Below are 19,869 nucleotides of genomic sequence, written 5' to 3' on the forward strand. Positions count from 1 at the left end.
CAATGTTGTGTTAGTTTCTGGTGTACAGCAAAGTAATTCATATATATGTATATATATGTATTCTTTTTCATATTCTTTTCCATTTGTTTTATTACAGGATATTGAATATAGTTCCCTGTGCTATATAGTAGGACCTTGTTGTTTATCTATTTTATACATTAGTAGTTTATATCTGCTAATCCCAAACTTCTAATTTATCTCTCCCTGACCCCCTTTCCCCTTTGGTAACCAGAAGTTTGTTTTCTATGTCTGTGAGTCTGTTTCTGTTTTGTAGATAAGTTCATTTGTGTCATTTTTTAAGAATCCACATATAAGTTATATTATATGATACTTGTCTTTCTCTTTCTGATTTACTTCACTTAGTATGATAATCTCTAGGTCCATCCATGTTGCTGCAGATGGCATTATTTCATTTTTTATGGCTGAGTAGTATTCCATTGTATATAGATACCACATCTTCTTTATCCATTCATCTGTTGATAGACATTTAGGTTGCTTCCATCTCTTGGTTTTTGTAAATAGTGCTGCTGTGAGGGGTGCATGTATCTTTTTGAATTATAGTTTTCTCTAGATATATGCCCAGGAATGGAATTGCTGGATCATATGGCAACTCTATTTTTTGAGTTTTTAAAGGAACCTCCATACTGTTATCCATAGTGGATGTACCAATTTATATTACCACCAACAGTGTAGGTTCTCTTTTCTCCACACCCTCTCCAGCATTTATCATTTGTAGACTTTTTACTCATGGTCATTCTGGCTGGTGTGAGGTGATACCTTATTGTAGTTTTGATTGGCATTTCTCTTAGCTATGTTGATCATCTTTTCATGTGTCTGTTGCCCATCTGTATGTTTTCTTTGGAGAGATGTCTATTTACATCTTCTGCCCATTTTTTGTTTGGGTTGTTTGTTTTTTTTGTTGTTGAATTGTATGAGCTGTTTGTATATTTTGGAAATTAAGCCATTGTCAGTCACATCTTTTGCAAATATTTTCTCCCATTCTGTAGGTTGTCATTTTGTTTTGTTTATGCTTTCCTTTGCTGTACAAAAGCTTACAAATTTTATTAGATCCCATTTGTTTATTTTTGCTTTCATTTCTATTGCCTTTTTTTTTTTTTTAACTATTTCTGTCAGAGAATGTTTTGCCTATGTTCTCTTCTAGGAGTTTTATGAGATCATGTCTCAAACTTAAGTCTTTAAGCCATTTTGAGTTTATTTTATATATGATGTGAGGGAGTGTTCTAACTTCATTGATTTACATGCAGCTGTCCAGCTTTCCCAAAACCACTTGTCAAAGAGACTGTCTTTTTTTCCATTGTATATTCTTACCTCCTTTGTCAAAGATTAATTGAGCCTAACTCTGTGGGCTTATTTCTGGACTCTATGTTTGGTTCCATTAATCCATGTGTCTGTTTTTGTTCCAATACTACACAATACTGTTTTGATTACTGTAGCTTTTTAGTGTTGTCTGAAGCCTCGTGGAGGCCGCGTGTGGTTATGCCTACGGCTTTGTTCTTTTCCTCAGTATTGCTTTGGAAATTCTGGGACTTTTGTGATTCTATATAGATTTTAGGATTACTTGTTCTAGTTCTATGAAAAATGTACTGAGTAATTTGATGGGAATTGTGTTAAATCTGTAGATTGCTTTGGGTAGTATGGCCATTTTAACAATATTAATTCTTCCAATCCAAGAGCATGGGATATCTTTCCATTTCTTTAAATCATTTCGATTTCCTTTATTGATGTTTTACAGTTCTCAGTGTATAAGTCTTTCACCTTCTCGGTCAGGTTTATTCCTAAGTATTTTATGTTTTGATGCAATTTTAAAAGGGTTTTTTTTTTTTACTTTCTTTTTCTGATATCTCATTGTTAATATAAAGAAATGCAACAGATTTCTGTATGTTAATCTTGTGTCCTGCTACCTTGATGAATTTGTTTATCAGTTTTAGTAGTTTTTGTGTGAAGTCTTCAGGGTTTTCTATATGTAGTATCATATCATCTGCATATAATGACAATTTTATGTCTTCTCTTCCAGTTTGGATCCCTTTTATTTCATTTTCTTGTTTGATTGCTGTGGCTAAGACTTCAAATACTGTATTTCATAGAAATGGTGAGAAGGGATATTCTTATCTTGTTCCAGATTTTAGCAGGAAGGCTTTCAGCTTTGCACCATTGGATATTATGGCAGCTGTGGGTTATCACAAATAGCTTTCATTATGTTGAGATATGTTCCTCCACACCCACTTCGGTAAGAGTTTTTTTTAATCATGAATAGATGTTGAATTATATCAGATGCTTTTTCTGCATCTATTGAGATGATCATTTCATTTTTGTCTTTTCTTTTGTTGATCTGGTGTTATTACATTGATTGATTTACACATGTGACTCATCCTTGTGACCCTGGGATGACTCTAAGTTAATCATGGTGTATGATCTTTTTTATGTGTTGTTGGATTCAGTTTGCTAATTAATATTTGGTTGAGAATTTTTGCATCCACATTCATCAAAGATATTGGCCTGTAATTTTCTTTTTTGGTAGTGTCTTTGGTTTTAGTATCAGAATGATGGTAGCTTCATAGAATGAGTTTGGGAGTGTTCCCTCCACTTCAGTTTTTTGGAAGAGTTTGAGAAGAATTGGTATAAATTCTTTGTATGTTTGATAGAATTCCCCACTGAAGCCATCTGGTCCAGAACTTTTGTTTTCAGGAAGTTTTTTAAAATTGCAGATTCTATTTCACTTCTAGTGATTGCTCTGTTCAAATGATCTATTTCTTCTTGATTTAGTTTTGGTATGCTGTATGTTTCTAGAAACTTGTCCATTTCTTCTAGGTTGTCCAATTTGTTGTCATATGATCATTCATAGTGTTCTGTTTTGGATTTTTGTATTTCTGTGGTATCAGTTGTTATTTCTCCTCCTTTATTTATTTTGTTTATTTGGGTCCTCTCTCTTTTCTTCTTGATGAGCCTGGCCAGAGGTTTGCTGATTTTGTTTACTCTTTCAAAGAACCAGCTCTTGGTTTTATTGATTTTTTTCTATTATTTTTAAAAAATCTCTTATTTTATTTATTTCCTCCCTTATCTTTATTATTTCCTTACTTCTGCTGACTTTAGGCTTTGCTGACTTTTTCCAGTTCTTTTAGGTGGTAGGTTAGGTTGTTTATTTGAGATTTTTCTTGTTTTTTTTTTGAGGAAGGCCTGTATCTCTATCAACTCCCTTCTAAGAACTGCTTTTGCTGTATCCCATAGATTTTGTGTGATTGTGCTTTCATTGTTATCTGTCTCAAGGTATATTTTAAATTTCCTCTTTGATTTCCTTACTGACCCATTGGTTTTTTAGTAGCAGGTTGTTTAGTCTCCGTGTAATCATTTTTTCCCTCTCATTTCTTTATCTGTAATTGAGATCTAGTTTCTAGTTTCATGCCGTTGTGGTTAGAAAAGATGCTTGAAATAATTTCTGTTCTCTTAAATTTGTTGAGAAATGTTTTGTTTCATAGTATGTGGACTATCCTAGATAATATCCTATGTATACTTGAAAAGAATGTTTATTCTGTTTTTTTTTAAATGTAATGTACTGAAAATATCAATTAAATCTAACTGTTTTATTGTGTCATGTAGGATCTCTGTTGCCTTAATGATTTTCTGTCTGGAAGATCTGTCCACTGATGTCAGCAGGGTGTTAAAATTTCCTACTATTATTGTAATTCCATCCATTTCTCTCTTTATATCTACTAATATTTGTTTTATGTATTTAGGTGCTCCTATATTGAGTGCTTCTAATAAGTTATGTTAATATAACATTTGCTATGTATGTTAATGAGTATAATATCCTCTTTTTTATTGATCTTTTTATCATTAAATAGTATCTTTCTTTATGGTTTTCATTTTAAAATCTACTTTATCTGATATGAATATTGCTACCCTGCTTTCTTGTCATTTCCATTTGCATGAAATATCTTTCTATCCCTTCACTTTCAGTCTTTAGGTGGCCTTTGTCCTAAGGTGGGTCTCTTATAGGCGGCATATTGTAGGCTCTTGTTTTATTATCCAATCTGTCACTCTGTCTTTGGTTGGAGCATTTAGTCCATTGACATTTAAGGCAATTATTGATAGATATGTGTTTAATGCCATTTTAAACCTGTTTTCCAGTTGATTTTTGTATTTCTTCTTTGTTCCTTTTTTTTTTTTTATCTTTTTCATTTGTGGCTTGGTGGTTTACTTTTGTGTTATGCTTGTGTTCTCTTCTTTTTTGGCTTTTATGAATCTATTGTATGTTTTTGATTTGTGATACCTTTCTTTTTTTCAAGTATGTTAACCCATTACTGTATCTGCTTGCTTTAGACTGGTAGTCATATTGGCTCAAACACATTCTTTAAAAAAAAAAAAGAAAAAACTACACATTCTTACTCCCCTCCCCTACATTTTATGATTTTGATGTCCTCTTTCATGTCTTTATGTTTATCCTTTTGTTGTTCATTCTAGTTTTCTTCGTTTTCACAAAATTTTGATTTTTTTTTTCTTTTAATGTGTGTACTGGCTTATTTAAGTGAATAACTTAACAGTTATGATTTTTTTCTTTCCTATAGATTCTTGCTTCTTTTCTATGTAGAGAAGACCTTTCAGTATTTCTTTTAGGGTAGGTTGAGGATTGCTGTCTTTTTTAGTTTTTGCTTACCCGAGAAATTCTTCATCTCTCCTTCTATTCTAAATGATAATCTTGCTGGTTGCGAGATTTTCCCTTTCAGAACTTTGACTGTATCTTGCCACTCCATTCTGGCCTGCAACCTTTCTGTAGAGAAATCAGCTGATAGCCTTATAAGGATTCCCTTGTAACTAACTCTGTGTTTTTCTCTTGCTGCCTCTAGAGTCCTTTCTTTAACCTTTGCCATTTTAATTATAATATATCTTGGTGTGTAAGTCTGTTTGGGTTCATCTTGTATGTTAATATGTTACCTTCTGTGCTTCTTGTACCTGGGTATCTGTTTCCTTCTTCAGGTTTGGGAAGTTTTCAGCCATAGTTTCTTCGAGTACATTTTTGATCCTCTTTTTTCTTTCTTCTCCTTGTGGGATTGCTATTATGTGGAGATTGGGATTCCTTATATTATCCCCTAGATCTCGTATATTGCTTTTAATTATGTCTTTTAATAGAGGATATTAATCCTGAAAATTCCAGTTTTCTCCTTATCATTTTTATTTGAGAAGTTTGCCATCATTACTTATAAATACACACAAAAAAAACACATGAAAATGTTGTGTATATTATCTTTGTTGAGTATTTTGCACTCAAATAATAGGAACAGATCATAGCCACATAATTTATTCCATGTAGTTTTTTATTAGTTTGTTTGTTTGTTTGTTTACCAAGCCTGAGAAGCAGCTGAACCTTCAAAATAGTCCTTCTCATTCCTGTTAGCACTAGAGAAAGTGTAGAAATGTTGCCCAACTTTGGTAGCGGTGGAAATGACAGTGTAGCAAAGCAGAACCCAAAGTGGCTGGTTAGCATGATAGCTGAATTGAGGATGTTTTCCTTCCCTCTTGATTTGCACTGCTTCCTACTCCACTTGCCTTTGGTTAGAACATTTGCTTTAGCTTTGCCAAGGTCTGTCACTTTGGGTATAAATCAGTTGGAGGAGGATGTGGTTACACAAATCCTCAGGACTCTCATGGTGGCAGCTATGCATGATGCAGTCCTTTCACAGGTGAGTCAGCACTGGAGAATAAATGGGTTATTGTGTCTTGGCACCCATGGCTACATCCGTAACCTGCCAAGTCAGATCTCTCTGGGCAATTGTGGGATTCTCATAATGCTCCTTAAGTCCCTTCTTTGGCAGGCACCCCACACATTATGCCATTTTGCATGACATAAAAGGAAAAACAGAAGAAAAAAAGATAGTGGCAATAATAGCAGATTAGGCTATTCCAGTTAGTTTAGAAGATGAGTGAGATGACCAAAATAGCAGTTGAGAAGACCATTTGAAATAAAATGATCAAAAGCTGCAATCAATAGCCCTCTGAGCAATGTGGATACGGGCTTAATGTTAGTGAGCTAAGACTTAGGTATTGAACCGATGGTTATGATAGTTCTCGAAGGACCATGGCGAGACTAGGCACAGCCTAGACAGTTCTGAGTATCACATAGCCATAGAGATAGAACGTGAATTGTACTCCAAATAGGAACAACAGTGTTTGAAATAATGTGCAACTGGGATAGAGTGGAGGAGAGAGATGTGCTGGGTTCCCAAGAGGAGCTCAGTGATTTAGATTGATGGTAGACAAGGTGATGATTTAGTACATTGGGAACAGTGTTGCTGCTGCAAAACACATTTTGTTTTTGTTTTGTTTTGTTTTGTTTTACAAAAGTCTAACAGGCAATTCTGATACATACATAGATGGATAGGTTTAAAACCTATTGTTATGTATTTATATCTGTCAATCTTATCTTTTTAAAAGTTTATTTAACACATGATATTGGAACTACTGCCTTTTTTCGTCTGGAAAACTATTGGGCAGAGCTCATGTGTATTTATTTTGTAACTTTCAATATTTGAAATAACTCTATACTCTTGGTCCAGTTCTTAGTAATCATAGAATACATTCTTAAAAAAAATTCAACTTTGACAATAAGCCACAAAAGCAACTGTTCATCAACTATATTTTGGTATGTAACAGGCATTATTACATTTTCAAAGACAGCAAATGTCTAAGTGGGAAGATGTTTGATTTTTTGGCCCTACCTCCCTGAGCAATGCTGTTGGGCTACTTAAGTTGTGAATCTTAAAGGACAGTTCAGAGTAGACTCTGGTTAGGAAATAAAGCAGTTGATTTTATTTATGCACTCTGGGCAGTTTAAGGAGGACCATATTTACATAACTGTTATGCTTCTATTATAATTCCCTAATTCCAATTCACATAAAATTATACCAGATAGTAGCAGTTTCCATCAATTGATGATGAGATGCCTGTCATGAGTCATTATACTCTCTTCCTTTTCTTTTCCTCCCTTCCTTTCAACAAACATTTATTGAGTGTATGCTAAATACCAGGCACTTTGCTAGATACTAGATGCTACAGAGAGAATTATGAAGAACAAAGACTTTATCCTCAAAGAGCTTACTCAAGTGTAGAACCAGATACAGTACAGAAGAGACACAAGAAATTAGAAACTACAATATTATGTGATAGCAGATATGATACAAAGTTGTGCAAAGTGCTGAGGGTGCCAGCAGGTTGCTTCTGCCAGTGAAGAGAAAAGGGGAAAGATATTTATTAAAGGCTTTCAAAAGACCCCACTTGAATTATGATTGCAAGGAAGGGGAGGGGCTTGCAAAGAAGGGAGATAAAAATACCATCCAAGAAGGGATCAACAAGGGAAAAACCACAAAGCAAAAGAAATCCCATTGTATTCAGAAATCCAAAAAAGGGTGGGATTGCTGAAAAGTGAAAGGTAGGTGGAGGAGAAAATGACAAGGCTGGAGACAGAAGCAGTGGTCAAATCACAAAGGGGCTTGGATTTTGTACTAAGAAATTTAGACTTTTCCTAACCACAGACAGGGTTCAAATGTGTTCCCCTGGCCACAGACAGGGAACAAATAAAAGATTTCAAGCAGAGAGGTGACACTGTAGCTGGTAGTATTTGAGTTGTCTTTCTTCCTCCCATCTGCACTACTCAGACCACTCACCCCCACCATAATTTGATGTACCAGTGGTGTCCTGTGATCAACGTGAGGCAATCGTGTTATCTCTATTAGGGTTTGACATTATGGAAGTTGAAACACAGAAGCTATGGAGTGGTCATATGCTTGGAAAAGCAGAGGAAGTCATGATCTATGCACAATTGATCAAATGGCAGAATTGCTGCTAGGAAAATGAAACCTGTAACTATGGCCAATTTCTGAGTGCCGATCTATAAGGATGAAAAAGGACATAGAAAGTGCCGAGGATAACTGTAATGTTCAGGCTGAAAAGCAAAACTATGAGCCAGATTCCATCATATTCAATAAAAGTGGAGACAGATCTACCAAATGGTTGTACAGAAATAATGAAGGTAGCATGGTGATTGCTACAGCCAACTGATAGCCTTCAAAAATAATTTTTAGTAGAATGTAGCAGAATGGTATATAGGCAGCAATAGAAGTCAATAAAATTGTGAAATGTGAGAAAATATGATAAAAAAAGGAGTATAGTATATTCATGGGAAGGACCCCCCCCCCTCATTTTTAAGGCCAAGCTCTGCAGAGAATAAATTATGAAAAGGGTACATACGTAAGAGAATTTGTCCTGGAATGGGGGTCTCAGAAGGCATAGTGGAGAAGTCTGGGGAGAGGCAGATATTGGGTTAGGGAGAGGAAACCCAGTGCATTACAGTTGTTTGGGGGGCCATCTCACTTTGTGTAGTAAGGAAAAGAGAGCAAGTATCAAGAGTTACATACAGACTACACCTGAGCTGACCAGGAAGCATACGTAACTACAAAGTGTTTATAAGCAAGGGTTGATCTTGCACATTTTAGTTTTAATACTATAAAACTTGTCTCAAAGCCTTTGAGCCAATAAAAATTCAGTCGTCTTATAGGTTGGTCTACAGAAGAGATTAAGAATGAGAATCATGTCTTTAATAGTCTTGAAGGAGATGGATGGTTCTAGAGCAGCCTTGTTTCTGGAGAGAGGACTGGCCTCCAGTCATGGGGTAGAAAACTGCAGTGGAATCCTGCTCGTGCTGAGAATATGCCAAGACCTGCTTTGACTTGTTAGTCCTTCCTTTTTGAAGAATAAGTTGAATATGAGGACCTGTATAGGTTAACATACCAGATTCCTTCTGAAATTGTGGATTCTATCTAGCTAAATAATAACATCCTTATTGTTAGAAGCTTTTGTGTAGGTACATAGTGGGATTCTTGACAATAAAAGGAAATAAAAATAACTGCCATTTACTAAACATTTTCTATACTTTCTATACTGCGTTAAGGGTTTACAAGATGGTTTCATTCAGTCCTCCTAACAAAGTTGTGGGAGTGGGTGTAGTTATGTCCATTTTATTGATAAGGAAATGGATAAACAAAAGATTAAATAATTTGCCCAGGGTCTCAGAGTTAGTTAATAAGAGTCACTGAAATGTTGCTTCAGTCCATGATGCCTTTGCAGAATTGCCAACAAATCAACGGGAGGTTTTCTATATCTCATGGGGAATTATACTATATATATTTGATAATTCAGGATTGCTCTTCCAGAGGCTATTCTGAACTTTTCCAGATACTTATATGTGAAATTTTAGTAAACTAAAAATTTAGTTTTAATGCATTTTCATAAACCTCCATGCAGTTAAGGGGTGTGGCTTGGCTTGTAAGCTGTGATCTCGTTGTCTAAATAGCTAAGGTTTTATATGAATGAGGTTAATGACATTAATAATCAGTTCTTTTTCCAACTTAAATAGTATAAATACATTCAAATCTTTGTTAACTGCAGCATTGTATATTGAAACCGAATTTGAATGGAGATTTTAAGAAATGCAGCATAGGTAAAATAGATTATCTTTCATATCAATTTTCACCTGCGTTCAAACTCTTTTTAGTTTAATTATGGTCTCAAGTAGAATTGTATGAAATTAACTAGAAATTTTTCTTAAGGTCAAGATTTTATCTAGGACATTAAAATGCCTCAAGCTTCAACGTGGCTTTTCTGTTAGCGTCCTATCAAAAGCCTTGAATTAGTTCTCAATTTAACATTTTATTTCCTCTTTAATGCTAAATATTTAGTAATTTCTAATATAAGCAGAAAATTAAAGGTGCTAATTGGCTTATTTAGAATTACTTTTAGCTTTTTAATTCTTTGATACCTTCCCTGATATTTTACAGGAGATGGGAAAAGTTGCAATGTGATTAGGCAGAATACTTAAAATACTGTCTTTCCCTGTTCAGAGTAGCTTTTCCAGACAGCTTCTAAGATTGTTCAAATATCTGTGTTGTTTTCTCTCCATCTATATTCTACTGAGTTCTTTACTGTCTTCTACCCATCTAAAGTAATTTTACTTCATGATCTCTGACAGAGTGCTCATTCTTATAGAGGCAAGTTTCATTTTTCTCAGACTATTACAAGACCTAACTTTTAAAAATATTGAAGCAGAACATAAAAAGTTTTCCGAGGAGTTCTTCAATAACATAATTTGCCACAATATCTAATGAATTCCTCATAAAGCCACAATTCTAAATTCAAATTCTCAAAGGTTGCTATTGTTTTCAAACAACCTAAAATTGTTTTCTTGTGTCAACATGAATTTCCATTTCTGATCTCTTAGTTTTCAATGTATCCTTTGCTTTCCAAGGGTTTCCCATGCATCTCCCATGGGTAACTGAGAATTTTCTAGTAACTTGTTTTGAATCTTACGTTCTTCTTTCATTTAAATGGATATTATGCCTTATGGAATCTTGTTTATATGACTTGAAAGAATTCATAAAATCTAAATGACTCTTATGTTATTAATCCACTCTCATTTTTTGCATCTGTTCTCTTCTCTCCCACTTTTTGCTCCTAAATTCCTAATTCTACTTCTAAATATCCTGTCTGGCCATACCCTTTAAAATAGATGAACTAAATGGTAAATTACTAAAGGTTTTTCTTTTTTTACATAGATAAATATATATAGAGAGAATATAGGTATTTGAGAATAATGCAACCACAGTGATTATTTAAATCTTAACACTTCCTTAATGCCTATATGAAGTAGTGCAGGCATGTTCTTATACTGCAAGAAAGTGAAATTGCTGGGTTAAATGACATATGTACGTATAGATTCACTATATATTTCAAACAGTTTTTAAAAGTGGTTTATCGATTAGTACAGTCACCAGTAATATGAATGTTTATAGCTGCTTTATGTATAATAATCAAACATTGAACTGCAAATATCCACCAACAAGAGAATGGCTGTGAAAAAGAATATGGATTAAATCTCACAAACATACTATTGAGCAAAAGAAACAAGCTACAGAAGAATGTGTGCTGTATTATTTTACTATATGGAAATCAGGGACAGGCAAAACTAATACAAGATGACAGAAGTCAGAATAGTGGTAACCTGATGGGAAAACCTGAGTGGGTCTTAGAAAGCAGCTGCGGTGCTGAAATTGATCTATATCTTTATATAGGTAGTGATACAGAGATTGTTACATATTTAGAACTTCTGATTCTGTGTGTTATACTTCAGTAGAGAATGTGCCAATAAAATAATAAATATATATCTTGATGCATTTTCATAATGTGATTATAGACCCTTAACCTAATGAAAGAAAAGAACATTATCTGCCCCTAAAAGCACTCTTCCTATCCCTGATCAGTGTCTTCTACCCTCCAGAGTAACCACTTTCTGACTGCTAATACTTTTGGATTACTTTTGCCTGTTTTTGAACTCTATATTAAGTGAATTGCTTATAGTTGGTGTTTATTCCAATTGCTTTTCAGAATTCTACTGAATGAATATACCACAATTTTATTTTTATCCATCCTACTAGAGATGGCATTTAAGATTTTTCCACGGCCATTACACGTAGTCCTTCTGCGGACATTCTTGTATCTGTTTTTGGTGAATGTAAATATGCATTTCTATTAGACATATTCATTTGAGTAGACTATCCAGGTCTACCAAGATGGCTTTATTTCCCTAAGGTGAAACATAATTACCATCCAGTGTAAATCCCTTTTAACACTTGACAGTCATTATGTTTTATCATCTCTGAAATCCAGAACTACTTGAACATAATCAGTTATTTGTGCACTTCGTTGGTCTTCAGCTTTACTCAGCTACTTCTTATGTTTATTTCTTCTTTTTCCGAATACAAGTGTATGTTCTCAGAGAAAAATATTGCATCTCCCATTCTTTAATTTAAAGACATGGTTAGTTCCATTTGCATCCACTTAGCATTTCAGCCTCATCTTCCAAATTCTCTACTTCCCTAGTTACCTGTTTTGATCCTTTTTTTTTTTTTTTAATACTATCCTTTCCTTGACTACTCCAGGGAGCACCTATTCTTTAGCATTTTGTCATAAGCATTATCCCTTGTTCTCAGGCTCACCTTTACCCCAGATTTATTCATTTATTTTTTGTTCCTTCTTTGCTCCATGATCGCTAATCTCAGAGCAGTCTCAGTAGAAAGGGAATTTAGACAGGATTTTAAGTACCTGTAATTTTAACAGTATTAAGGTAGCCTCAGTGAGGGATACAAAGAAGATTACAACAAGATACAGACAGCTTCTCACGAATTGGTCTAGTTAAAGAGATGCCAAGTAAATTCAAGTAATAAAGTCCATTAGGACCATTAGAAGTCATTAGTAGTGAAAAATGATAGGGCCCAACCTTATCCAAAATAAAAGCAATACAAAGGCATCAAGTAAATGTAAGGAAATCCTAATGAATCTCACTTTTTCTATGATGACAACAATTGATTAAAATACATATAATATCAATTCTGAAATTATTTAAATGAAAATTCTTTTTGTTTTTATAAACCTCTGTCATAACCCAGCTTCCTTAGAAAATACAGACAAAAGCGAACCCTTCTGCACTAACACTGTGTTGGGGAATACAAGCCTAAGATGCGAGAGTCAAGGAAATGGAGACTGAGGTAGAGAAGGAAGAAAGAATATAAGAGAGGTCCCTGCCAACCAGGCCACGGTTTCCTGGAGAGCTGATATTACAGTAATTTAGGATGTTTTATTAGAGACCATATGTAGTAACTGCAACTCCAAACAGTACATGGCAGTAAAGGAAGAAGGGAGATTTACCTGTTGACGCCAACTTCCACTGATACAGATTTCCCCCATGAAGCATCTACTTCTTCAAACTTCTGGGTTGCAAGGAAATGGATGCCAAGTGAGGGCTGAGCTCTCTCACGCCATAGTGGCATCAGGGAAGCACCAGAGCATGAGATAAAGTATATGGCATGACGCGAGACAAGGAACCGTTGAACCTTGCATGTGAGCAAATAGGCATAGTTGGAAACTGTAAGAGTGGCTCTAGGTCTGTGACGATGGTGGTGGTGGCGGTGGCAGCAACAATCTGGCTGCACAACCATGGGAATCATGTAAGCTCCTGCCAAGGCCCGCTCTGACCCAAAAGCAAAGCATGAACATGAGTCTGGGATGCACATAAAAAGAACGGCTTTTCAGATCCATTCATTTCATCTAGTGACATCAGTGTCTCTCCTACGATAAAAATACCTCATTTCTTCCTAGGATAGGAAGCGCAAGTCTCATTCATCAAGCTGGCCAAAAATTTTAACTTTCCAAAAAAACCTTAAAAAGGATTAGCAAGACAAGCTCCCACTGCTACAATTGGTTCCTGTTCTGTAAGTGACAGTTCTCCCCTCCCTTCACCATCTCCCATTTTAGATTTTCCCCACTCTCAGCTAACACTCTTGCCAGCCTGGACTGCTGACCCAGTAGGATGCCCCACATCTTCATCCCCAAGAGGTTTGAGCCCATCATTGCCCTGCCCTTGTCAGGCTGTGGTTGTTACAATTCCCAATTGACAGTTTTCATTTGACACAGGAGTGCCAAGAGACACCACAGTTAATCCCCTGGATTCAAGATACTCCTCCCTATCTTCATTGTGTAGAAACAACCCTGACTCCTCATGGTTATCAGACTTGATTATCCCCACTAGTACAGTAACTCTTTTCTTTGCCTAAAAAGAGGCAAGATGATACCCACAACCTGTAGTACAGACTAACCTATATTGTGCTCCCTGGCACTCCTCCTTTGAATATACATGATTGTACATCCCAGAGAACAGCACCCCAGAGTGCTGTCCTCCACTTGGGATCTCAGGTGAGCCTTCAATAGACCTTTCCACCTTTTATCAGGCTGGCTATTCCTGGGTTCTGGGGTACATGATAAGCAAGTGAATGCAAGTCCACATTCAGTAGGATTGCATTGCTGAAAGAGTTGGATGAAACCGACCTGCTGCCAAGTGGCTAGTCAGTCTCCCTGAGGAATGAAGCTGTGTTGAGGGCTTAATGTTGGTGTATGCTGCCTGCAGGCTGAGCATTCAACAGAAGCAGTAATTAGATCAGCATTGGAGAGGGAACTACAACTTGTCAGGTCCATGCTTAGCCTACAATTTTGCCTCTCCTCTTGCTTCACGTCTGACCCATGAGACTTGCATGTGGGCACTGAGTAACTTCCACAGCATCTCATGCCTGTAACAGGAAAAACCCTAGACATAAAGTGAGAAGCACATGGTATATATTTGGAACCTTTGTCAGGAAAAAGTTGTTAAGCTGAGCCCCAGATTTGTACTGATAGAGGAATAGTATATGCTGGTGCCAGGACGCTTCTAGCCTAAATGCAGACCAAATGCATAGATCATGGTGACATGCGAACTGAAAATGCTGTGTCTTGATTTTCTGGTGCCTTGAGCAGATACTTATTCTACTTAGTGGGTAAGACAGCTCTGCAAACATAATACAACACAGAACATGTCATATACCAAAATTAGGACTGACATTCATCTGTGAATCCTGGGGTGGCATGCTGCCCAGTGGGTCAGATGGATCAGGCTTTCCTCTGATAAAATTTCAGAAGGCATAAATGAGGGTTAAAAAAAAAAAGCTTTCTAACTAGCATAGCTAAAGAAAAGGCAGAGAGGTAGGGAATAGAATGCATCCCACATTGAAATCACTAATCAACTCGTTTTTCTTACATGATAAGTTAAAGGCAGAATCCTAAAGGAACTGGAATGAAAAACTAAGAAAATTTCAAAATTTAATAGATAGTTAAAGGAGATCTGCCCACATTTTTATGAGGGCAACACCATGATCAGAACTTAGCTCTAGGAAAGTGTGTTGGTGGTAGTATGTAGGAGACGAAATTTAAAGGTTAGGAGAACAGAAGACTTCAGCCTTATGTGAGACACAGTGAGGCTTGAATTTCACTGACAATCACTAACATGAATAGGAATGGGGGCAAAAAAAAAAAAAAAAAAAGTCCAAAGTAAGACACTATTAGACATATGCATTGGCTGGGTGGAGAAGCAAAGGAATGATATGTCAAAGAAAACTTAAGCTGTCAGCCCTAGCTTATGGACGTGGAAGTGGGGTCACCTTTTAAGTCTGATTACCTTGAATTGGAGGTGTTAGAAGAGAGATGGACTGGGCATGTAGTGTATACATATTTATGCATGGATTTCTGTGTGTACATGTATACAGAGGCAATGCATATGGCTGATGTGGAAGTGCAGATACCCAGATCACCCTTCAAGGAGAGGCTTGCTGGTTAGTGACAGGGCATGCGGTCAGAAGTCAGCAGCCAGCTGTCTTCCCCATCACATCTCCCTTAGCGTCAGAGAGCTCCTCTGCCTGAGGTTACATCCCTCGCAGAGCTGCTTACTTGCAGCGCCTGAGGGAGGCAGGCGTGCAAAGCTCTGACGTTTGTGACCTGGGCATGATGTTCTGATGGGCAGACTTGCTTCAGAGCTCCCTGCCAGTCGGCTTCCTCCTCTGTCCATTTCTGCTGCTGAGCTTTTCCTTTTTGGTCCCTAATAAACATCTTGATCCTACCCTGCATCTCAGCATCTGCTGCCAGAAAGCCCAATCTGCAACAGTAGTGATGTACCATGTGGGGGTTCTTGTAGATGCAAATAATGGAAAAACCAACTCAACATATCTAAAACTCTTTATTGTCTCATAAAACAAAAAGTTCTGAAGCAGGGCAGTCACAGAGTTGACTAATATAAATGACTCAGTGATATCATCATACCCCTGAGCATCTTTCCATTCCCTTACCATAGGTTTTTGTTTTTATTTTTTTGCATGACTGTTTGGTTTTGTTTTAATCAGAGAAGAAACTCTCAAGCTCCCAGAGGCCTGAACGGGGTCCCATATCCATAGCTTAAGATGGAAGCTGGGGTAGCAATTTCTAGCAGCTCCTATAGCAGAAGGCAATCTGCCAGCAAGGCTAAATTTGGGAAAAGAAATGGTTTGGGGAGAGTAACCATCAGCGTCTACCATAAAGGGGGGAAAATGAGTGAACTGGATTCCATTAATGCGGTGCGGAATACCTCCTTTTCATGATTCTCTTTAAATCCAATTACTTTAGACCCTAAGTGCCCAGAGTTCTGTGCATAGTAGGAAATTTAATCATAGCTCCTTGGTGTGAAGATCCTGTGATATTATTTGATGTCAAAGCATCAAGAAAAGCCCTGCGGTCAATAGCTGATAACTTGTTTTCACCAAAGTACCCATCATTGCAATGCACGCAGCACCTCCAGTTCTGATGACTTCACTGCTTCTGGGCCACTCACCACTGACGTACTTGAACTGATAGTGGGGCCAGGAACCTTGGTATCATGTGTACTATATCCCTATCTTGTCAATGTCTTGTCTTACGAAAGTTTTTTTTTTAATGTGCATTTATTTATTCTTCATTAATATTGGACTAGGCAGATCTGTATCTCTCAGTCTTTAGCAAATAACCCACATAAATCTCTCTCTATATATATACAAATAGAGAGAAGTACTTGTATAAAACTGAATATTCACGATTTTAAATATGACAAATACCATCAAGGGAAAAGCAGAATGTCATACTGAGTTAACATCTCAATAAATGTTCAAACCTGAACCATAAGTATATTTTCCATAAGACTTTAACAAAAAAGGTAGTATGCATGTCACTAACATTGCAAATCTGATCCTCAATTAGGTTGAGGAGGAATGGAATAACTTGCAAGGCAAGGTTTGTAAGCTAAGTGCTTGCAAACAATGTGCTGGCCCCATAAACAGAAGAGCTGCCCATCTTTGATCTCTGCCATCGAAAGGAGTCTCTCCCCCAAGTCACTCTCCTGGCTTCTCCATCTTCTTTCTCTCTCTTGGTCTCTTTTTACACCACACATGATCTTTTCATTGAGCTTCAGCTTGGACATTATATCCTGCAAAAAACCCTTGAAACAAGGAAATATCTAGGGCTCGACTGCTGCTCTGAGTTAGGAGAAGAAAAAATGCAGAGATCAAAACATAAAGAGTAAAAACTCATCCCAGACTCCGCCGCAGGTTTGCCAGAATTAGCAAATTGAAATTCAGGAAGCCTAGCTCACTCTGAATGTCAGATAAACAATGAACACTTTTTTTGTATGAGTTTGTCCCATAAGCTTGGGACAAACTTGACTGGGCATCATGTATTTTATCTTGCAACTTTAAACCTTCCCTTCTGTATAAAAAAAAGGTTTCAACAGATATAGTTGTTAATGTTGGTTTGAAGTTTGGGAGAGAGGTTGCTATCGAAAATATAGATTTCAGAGACTTCCAATTAGACTATAGCTGAAGAGATGTAAAAAGATGTTAACTCCAAGGGCTAGGAGTACAAAGAGAAAGAAAGATTCTTGGTATTCTCCCTGACGTCTGGAATAGTGCGAGACATATAGATCTCAATTAATTCTTCTGCCGAAGTAATGGATTCTTTCTTCTGTGTTTTCATTATCTCTTTAGTAGATTATGTCACATTAACATGTGTAGTAATTACCATGACACCTTTTATGAATTTTTAAGAGTAGAAAAGAGATTCATGTTTATATTTTACTTTCATGATTATTCAAATTGTCCATGCATGTGACTTGAACATTATATTGGTAAAAGGTTCTCCCAAAGACGAATAATTAGAAAAATTAATTTGAGAAACCGATGTCTGTTTCCGGATACTCTCAGGCAATGCATGGTATCAGTAAAGCCTTAAATCTCAAATAATTTAGAGATCCACACAACAGGTATGCTTTTCAGTATTTTTTTATGGTTAACTTAAATGTGTCATACTCTCCACATAGGGTGTCTTGGGTAGATTCAGAGCTGTTGTCTAGCAATCAACATTAGGTACTTTAAGAGACCAGATTTTGGAAAGTACGATTCTAATTATGTTGATCAGATATGCTCTGTAATATAATTCATGCAACTGGCTTTTCCCCATGGGCTAATCAAGAACACAGAGAACCTACTGTCTGGAGGCTGGGCGAGGACACTCCTGAGCACAGTCACGATTGGACCTGCAGCTGTGGAGATAGGTCCCAGGTGGCCAGGAGAGAGTGTTGACAGTGGGAACAGGCTCCGCAATCACTGCTTCTCGTTGCCAAGGGAACAGCGTCCCAAGTAACACCCACAAAGGCCCTGCCTTTGCTCAGCCTCCCTGCACGCATTCAATGGCTCCCTCCAAAGCACTGTATCCAAATGCAGGGCTGGCACTGCTCACTTATTTTAGAATCACCTTAACTCGGGGACATTTCCAGAAAATAAAAATACCTTATGTCTAAATTGCAGTAGAAATGAGTTTGAAATGAAGCAGGAGGAAGTTTCCTTGGATCAGAAAGATTGTGCAGTGACTTTGGTGGTGATTATTATTCCATCTGTTGATGTGATTATGGAAATTCTGGCTGAGACTGAAGTCTTGTGCTCTCTGCGGCCGTTCCTGTACTCCCCAAAGGATGGAGGGCTGCCAGCTATGCAAAGTGCTGGAAAGGGATGAAAGCAAACCACTGACCTTGAAGTACTGTTCAGGAGTTCTTAACCCGTTTAATATAGGTAGCGTGTGTTTGTTTCTGCATATTTACACAGCCTTGCAAAGCTCTTCAGATGTTCTTCACTGAGAGTTTTTTTAAGCTGACCTCTGAACTCCACTGCGTGGTACCCGAAGAAGCTGATGAAGCTCAGAGAGGATAAAATGAAAAGCAGCAGAAAGTTTAGTTTAAAAAATGGGCTATTATATGCACATGGCAATGTAAGCAGCTGAGGAAAATGCGAGTGGACCAATGCTCGTGCTACATAACCAAAACCAAAAATAATTCTTGTGAAGAGAAGCAATATAAAGTAACTGGCATCCTCAGTCCTTGTCATGTATATTTTGTTGTTGACTATAAATATGGACAGGGGATGTAAAAAATCCCTCTGCTTAAAAAAATTAGTTGACTTTGAGTCATTGATTCATTTTTAACAAAACTACCAAGACTCAGACTATCACGGTATGACACCAAAGTTTTCGAGTAGATTAAAAAATGCCATGTTGTATGGAATCTTCCAGCTCTGGGGAACTTTGGCATCACGGGGATTCGGTCTGGTTTCTAAGATGCTCCGACCTTAATATTCTACCTTAAGGGATCCTCTTCCACTACCTGCATGTTTTCGTGCAGTAAGATATTTTCTCTCTGAAAATAACAGAATGGGCAATTCTGTCTGTGTCTTTAGAGCGCTGGGTATGAGGTGCTTTGTGATTTTTGTGATTCAGCCCCTCCAGAGACACGTAAGGCCTGACAGCATTGTTACAGAAGAAAATGAATCCTCTGTGCACCTGAATTTGTGGCCGTATCTTTAAATGTGAAGTGACTCATTTCAGCCTCCGAGAGACAGTCTTGAGTAGACTCAGTCATGTTGATGTCCACTGAAGCTATTTATTGCCTAGAATTGTTCTTTTCCACTTCTAACTCATCATCCCTCCCACCACCCCAGAGGAGCAAACCTGAGAGCAGAGATCAGTCCATGGCAGTGGAAAAGGACTAGTGGAGCCCAGTGTGCACTGTTACAGATCCATCAGGACTGGTTTAAGATAACACATAACCATTGTGGAAGGTCTTCAGTGCGGTGCGCTTCCTCAGTTTAAAATGGCCAGAAGGAAAGTTTTATTTGCTCTCTTTCCTCTAAGCCATTGCTTTGATCGTACTATGGGAATTCAAATCCTAGTCCATGTTTGAGGAATTAGAATGGCCTCATTAACCCAGGGCCTAAATAAAGCCAGAGTGGGTTTACAAAGGGTAGTCTGCAGGCAAGTAAATCTGTGACTTTAAATCAAAATTGGTGGTATGAATACAATTTGTAGCATTAGCACTAATCATTTTTAATGCCAGAAATG

Source organism: Camelus dromedarius, chromosome 1 (genome assembly GCF_036321535.1).
Source record: "Camelus dromedarius isolate mCamDro1 chromosome 1, mCamDro1.pat, whole genome shotgun sequence".
NCBI lineage: Eukaryota > Metazoa > Chordata > Mammalia > Artiodactyla > Camelidae > Camelus > Camelus dromedarius.